This window comes from Streptopelia decaocto (genome assembly GCF_964273445.1).
Source record: "Streptopelia decaocto genome assembly, chromosome: 6".
Taxonomy (NCBI): Eukaryota; Metazoa; Chordata; class Aves; order Columbiformes; family Columbidae; genus Streptopelia; species Streptopelia decaocto.
The window spans coordinates 64,724,963-64,732,084 of NC_138660.1; the positions used below are offsets into that span (position 1 = coordinate 64,724,963).

Below are 7,122 nucleotides of genomic sequence, written 5' to 3' on the forward strand. Positions count from 1 at the left end.
CCTTGCCAGTTATTAACATCCCCGGTTGCTCGGCGAGCACGTCAGACGCTAATGCTGTGTATTTATTTGCCACTTCCACGCTGTAACTTGAACTTCTGCACCTGTCAAAGCATTCCAGGGAAGAGAGGGGCATTATTGGGAAGGAAAAGTTTTATACCTGTTACACCTGTTTGGTTTTGTCACCGCCTGAGATTTTCTTTTTTTCCTGCCAAGATTGCCAGGTGGTTTAATCCGTTCCTCTGCCGGTTTTATGAAGAAAGACTTTGTCTGCTAAACTGCATTTGTTGCTCTCATCTGCTTTCCCTTATTGAGTATGTGATACTCACCTAAACTTGCTTTGTGTTTTTATTATTTTTTAACATTTTTTTTTGATTCCCCCTGCTTTTTCCAGGGCTCTCCGGCTGCTCTTTGTGTGCCGGGGATGCGGCTCCGGGCGAGCAGAGGCAGCACCCGCTCCCGCTGTGCTCGCATCAGCCACCGGTGCCTCTCGCCCAAGGTGGGTCACGCAGTTGTCTTCTTGCATTTGGCAGGATATCCTGTCCACCAGGGACGCAGTTGTCAAGGGGGACAATGTCCGGGTTATCGAGGGAAGATCTTTGCCTCCCCCCCACCTGAACAGATTTTTGAGATAAATCTATACCGTAAACAGACTTAAAAAAAGCTGGGGGTTGGGTTGGGAGAATGTCCTGTGCCACTTGTAGGAAATAGATAAAGTTAGGCCATGCTAAAGAATTGCTCCTCAAGTGCATTTAATTACTTAGAAGACTGTTTATTTACCTGTAAACACAGGAGTCCCGGAGAAAAAGAAAAGAGATACACAACACATAGAGGAAGGTGCTGCTAACCGTGGTTTATTTATTTTACACTGACAATTATTTTAGCATGAAGTTTGAAAATAAGTCGCACAAGGAACACATTTGCCTGTTCTAGCTAAAAATAATAATTAAAAAAAGCCCCAACCCCTGCTTTTAAATAACCCCCCAAAAACCCACCTAAGCACTGTGCTGTTTAACAGAGTGACTGCAGGGCTGAATGAATATCAGCTGTAGTTGCTGCAATATTGTTGCTTCCTAGCAAAGACCATGCTAAGACATTTTTGAAAATTGAATGGATTCCTTATTAAATAGATAATTGACATAAGGTCAAAAAGGGCCATTTTAGCAGACTCCCCCTAATAATAAAGTTTACCGCCGGCTGCACACTGCCTGCACGTTATGGCTTAATTGCAGATTTTTTGAAAAGACAAAATATGTTCATATCTGAGGAATTATGTCTTGCAGCCTACTAAATATGCTAATGCAATACTAAGCGGGGATAAAGTTCTTGCCATACCACCCAACAGTTGCGTGGGACACGCTGCCAAGTTATTGTTAATTGTAAAGCGCAAAGCAGGCTTTTGCAATCCATCTTAATTGTCATACTTACTCCAGGTTTGGCGATAAGGCTTAGATGGGCTGTTTTAAAGTGACAACGTTGACAAGGGGAAAGGGTGTGGGCTTGGGCTTGCGGTTCTGGAGGGGTTACGCGCTCTGACCTGCCGTAGGTTGATATGGACAGTCTGCAAGGGGATTTGAGTTGTCATGGGGTCCCCAGGCAGTTGAATAGAGTGACTGTCTGTCCTGCTTTTTCCTGTTAGGATCCTGACACGTGGAGCATTGATGAACTCAGCATAACGTTGAATAGGAGCTTTTTGGCAGCTGAGACACAAGGGCTAAGCTGCAGGTCAGAGATAACACTAGTGCAGATCTCCTCATGCACACAGTTAGTAGCATGCTTTCTTCCCTCCTGAGTGCAGGAAATAGCTCATGTTAAATACGTTCACTTTTCAGTTTTCCTTTCTTCTAAAACGCAGCTTGACAGATTGGGCTTTTCAGCCTCCCCCCCTTATTTTTTTTTTTTATATTTTCTTTTTTCCACCACCTCTGCTTTCTACCTCAGAAATACTCTTCAGGAAGCAGGAGTTAATCTTGGTGAGGAAACGATAAGGTGATACTTGATTTTTTCAGGGGAAAGCAGAAGGATATGACTGCCCGGTAACTGCACAGAAATTTGCTGGGGACGCCTTTTTTTAGGGCTTCCCTTTGCTTTTTCCTTTCTCCTCCTTAAGCGGAGGGTGGCAGGTCTGGTTGGAGGTAGGAACAAGGGGTTTAAATAGCATCGGGGGCAGGAAGGAAGTGCTGGGAAGGTACATCCATAAAAGCTGCTTCCCCACGTTTCTCTATCAGCTCCCTGGATCAGGTGAATCAGGTCGTTCCTTTCCCAACTTTGATGCATCCTGGCTGGCACAGAAACATGTCTTTGAAGTTGTTTTATATTCGGCCAAGTTTTTTACGTGGTTCCAAAAGAAAGAGGGCGAGCATTGTCTCCACTAAATGATGTCAAGCCGGCATCCTGTGTACCGAGACAATGTGGAAGCCTCTATCTGCTCTTGGCATTGCTTGTCTTGGATGTTTGATGTGTTTATGTCAGGGAGGCTTGAACTTGACAGGGATTTGGGGAGGGGGATCTCTCTTTAACAACCATTTACCTGTGTGTATGTGTGCTTGTCGGGTGGCAGCAGGCCTGACATGGCCCGACCCGTGTCACGAAGTGTGAGCTCAATGTCACGTGGAGCCAGGAATCCTTCCCACCATGGGTCAAAATGTGCACATTTCAGCTGGGTTTCGAGTCTGAGCAGGACCGTTCTGTAGGAAGGGCCTCGGTGGTGATGGGGAGCCCTAGTCCCAGCAAGGTGGTACTCAGCAGGAGCAGAGCAGAGCCAGGATGAGACCCTATTGTGCAGTCCTCTCCACATTAGTGGATTCCTGTGCCTGTGTTTAGACTTTCAACCACTTAATTGGGCCTCTGCAGTGGAGGGTTTGCAGCCAAGGGGCCAAGGCTATTGTTTATTCCTGTGGCTATCATTGAGAACCACGCAGACAGGGAGAAGGACAGACATAAATATCGCCTTTGTTACACTGTGGATGCTCCTTTTGCTATCCTGAGTGATTTCATACACCCTCTTGAGTGACTTCAGCAGCTTTTCCAATAGATACACTCTTTTGCTTTCTTGAAAAGGAGGAACGTGGCTAGAAAAAGGATGGCAGAACCCATTTGTATTACATGGCCCGATGCTCGCCGGGTGTTGCTGTTCCCTGTTTTCTCCTTTCTGTCTGAGCGGAGGGGCTGTGGCTGCAGTCGGCGTCACTCGGAGCTCGGGGAACGCTTCCCAGCTGCTGCGGCAGGGCTGGAAGTTTTTCCTTGGAAAGCGGCGCTGGGAGCTCTGTGTATTTTCTTTGCTAAGTCGTGAATTCATTATGAAATTTATACGATGAGATCTATGACTCTGCTAATATTTCCACAGTGCAGTTTGGCCTTTTCATTCCAGAGAGGGTTGGACAGGAGCTGAGAAGATCTGGCTTTTGTTTTCAACTCTTCTACAACTTCCTGTATGACCTTGGGCAAGTTGCTTAATCAAGCTGTCTGGAGCTTTCCTTTGTAGTAATGTTACTTGCAAATATTAGAAGAGTTGTGAATCTGCATGGTCGATTTGGTAGGTGATGTTCAGGTACTAATTTGATACCTTACTGAAGAAAGCAGCCCTGTAAAATAAGAAAAATGAAGTCTCAGTATCTCACCTAGGCTTCAAATATAGGATTCAAAGAAACGCTGACAGCGGCAAGACCCTGGCTGATCTGAATCGGGTTTCGCCGCACGTAGTGCCAACTTGAGGCAAGAATTTTGCTATCTATTAAGTGAAATAAATTTTGGAAAGTTATCTAAATAGTCGTCAGAGAGCACGCATAGCAAGAGCGTATTAGAAATCTGATGGCAGGACCTGAAAATGAGGACAGAGAGGCACCAGAAATGTAGTCGTGATGTGGCAGGATTACGCTGAACATTGAATTTGCAATTAGGAACACGTGCCTTGCTGGCCCTGAAGGTAGGGAGAGCAAAGCCTGTGCTCTACATCTCCCAGAAAAGGGAAGCTCATCCTACAATCTCAGCCCGTACAGTAAAATAACATCTAACACAGTGACAAGAGCAGATGACCCTCAGTTTGAGGAGGGTGAGCAATTTGCTTAGAAGTGCTGGAATGTGCACACACACAAAATAAAATGTGTATGAGCTACAGAAAGCTCACATCGCTTTCATTAAGGCAGTGGACATGTATGTATTTGAAGATCTATGATAGGAAGTGTTTTTTAAAGTGATAAAAGTACGTTAATAAATACTAGCATATCTAAGAACTTGATCACAGCCCGGTTTATAGGGAGTGGTAATATCTTTATTAAGCTAACTGATATAGTTGGAAAGGGGAAAACAGACGAGCCCTTTACAAGGCTCCTTACTGTAATTAAAATAGGCTGCCTCTATCTAGTTAAATAATATGTAAACTCTTAAGGCCAAATGCTGCAGCTAGTTACTATTAGTGAGAAACTGTAAACTACAAAATCCCAAACCAGGAAGTCCCATGGAGATAAAAAAATATCTAAAGAACAGTCAGAAATGTGCCCTATATTATTGATGCTTCAAGCGGTATTAAGTTGTGAAGGGCTGGAATGTAAACAGAGTTACAGATGTCTGATGCCGTAGGTTGAATTAGGGAAGCAGGAAATGCACTCCTGCGCTTGGGATGTTTGGAAAAAACACCTTCTGCCTGTCTTTATCTGAAACAGTTAAAGTTTTGTTTAACCTACAAAGTAATTTGAAGGAGAACGCGCCAGGCAATCGAAGTTGTTTCTTCTATTTATAGTGGCAAAAATAGGAGCTATGCAAACCAGCTGAACATGGTCCCAGTTCACAGAGAGCTACATTTTAGAAATGACCTAATGAGAAAGGGTAATAGGAAGGGTAGGTTGTGTCACAACTGTAAAAACTACAGCTGTACACACATATGGTTACTTGGTTTAGGCATGTCTGCATCTTAGAGAGGCAATTATTTTATGTATCTTTATAATGCAAAGCTAATGATTATTTTCCTCCCTCGGGGTGAAGTGCAAAGGATCAGTTTTTGTTTCCTAGAAGGGGGTGGGAGAACAGCCTCAGTTGGCTATAAATGCTCTGGTAATCCTGATACTTCTATTTCCCAACCTTTAAAAACCTACAGACTTATCTCCCTATGGTTGTTGTTACCCCTGCCAAACTCCACTGATGAGTTGCTAACATCATTACGGTTGCTCCTGATTTGCATAGGTTTAGCATGGAGCAGAAATTGCTAGTTATACTTTCTGGTGCAGGCTCTGCTCCTCTTAAAAATCCACCCCAAACAGAGCAAATAGTTGCTTTGAAGGACTCATTTATTTTGTTTTATATTTTTTATTGCAGTGGCATAAATGAGCTCAGGACCCACGTTTGGAGGTCCAATGGGAGGAGAAGTGAATCATGGTGTTGCAGGAGGCGAGCTGCATGGGGCCAGGGTATCATGGCAGGCTGGAGTGAAATAGTGGCTAATTTGTTCCTCAAAGGCAGACCCACCCTCATGAATGATACTTTGGGACAAGATAATCTCCTGCTCCATTTATAATGCTACTGGGAGTGGTCTTTGCTGAAGATTTCTGAGAACTTTCTTAAGTTTCTTAGATCCTACAAGGTCTACACACCCTGCTGCATGGGACAGTGTGTTATAATGGACAACGCTTAGAAACCTGAAATAGTCTTTGTCCTTTTCATTGTGACTGTTGTTGGTAAACTCATATAAATGGGAAGTGCCATTTCCTTCACATTGTTTGAAGTGTATTTGTTCAAGAAATAACTGAATAAGAGTTTTCCGTGCTTAAAACAGGAGAGCTTTTCCCTAACGCCCTAAGTCTAAATTAGTATTATTGATGTTCTGCTGAGCCCAGAATAGTAGGGCAGCCAGGTTAGGGTCCCGGGCTTAAGGTATCCTAGGAGTTTCTCTCTGTCCTAATAAATAACTCTTTTATATGTACATATATATAAGTAAAGTTATAAGTTACAAGTTAAGTTATATATAAGTTATAAGTTAAGTATATATAAGTTCCAGCTACCATTTATTTCTTACTGACAGCTGAAATGCTGAATGAGAAGAAAAGAAGGGGTGGCAAGTACCTGTTTTGGAAATATCTTGTTTGGATGACACCTAGGTAACATCAGAGACACCTTTCCCGGGTGGGAGCTCTGAGGCAGATCAGAGTTGCTGTGGTAACATCAGTTTCCTGAGTTTCCTTTCTGCACATGCATTTAAATGGGTGACTTTGAAAGAATAGAGTTGTTCTGTGTGTGCAGTACACCTTCATGATTTCCCCCCCCTCCTCATTCCTCAGTTTTTGCTGTTTCATAAGCCTGAAACAATAGCAGTGGAAACACAAATATCCCTTGACTGATGGTAAGGAAATAGGTGAGGGTGTGGAAGAGCCTTAGAATTAAATCAACTGATGTAAAAGAAGAAAAAAACATCCCTTGAATTTGTTTTTGTGAGCAGTGCTAGTTGCCTTGCCAGTCTGAAGCTGGCACTGTGGGTTTGCTGTAATCACTGAGCTGAGAAAAAGAGACACGGGTTTTGTTTATTTGTTTGTCATCATGGAGTTGAGCAGGACTTAAGCAGTTGAATGCGCAACACTTTTCTCTGCTTTCATCCTCTTCTCTCTGATTCTGGATTCCACATAAATTCCCCTCGATTCCTCCAATCTGTTTTTTGACCTTCCTTAAGAATTCAGATTTATATATATCACATGTGAATATCAGCTTGGGAAGTGTGCCTTTTTGGTTTTAAAAATGAATCGTGATAAAAATCAATTGCGTGTGGGACTTGGAGTGCTTCGCCTGAGTGTCATCGCCCACGGGAGACCGTGTGTGTGTGTGTTGCTTTGCTTTGGGGTCATCCAAGAAGTAACCCTTGTTCTGGCCAGTTGTCAGGTCTATAGACAGGATGGCATCTTAGATTTGTTGTGGTACAACGTGGCCCATAGGCAAATGCCCAGGACTTGAATCCTGGACACGGTGTAATGTGCTGCAGCACCAAGTGTAGACCTTTGGGTTTCAACATGAAGTTGTTCGAAGGTTAAGAGAAGGAAATTACACAGTTGAGAGGAAAGAATATTGTAATCAAACAAGATGGCACAGAACAATGCCAAGGAAAAAAACATTCCTTTAGTCAACCAATCCTGACTAGTGCACTTC

General features: G+C 43.4%; 1 long non-coding RNA gene across 1 annotated transcript in view; it reads left to right on the forward strand.

Moving 5' to 3' along the window:
• LOC309441486 overlaps window positions 1-496 on the forward strand; it is a 9,089-nt gene extending 8,593 nt beyond the window's left edge. The window contains exon 4 of the long non-coding RNA XR_014184391.1: window positions 392-496. This is a non-coding gene — a long non-coding RNA (uncharacterized lncRNA). The remainder of the gene's footprint in view (window positions 1-391) is intronic.
• The last annotated feature ends 6,626 nt before the right edge of the window (window positions 497-7,122 follow it).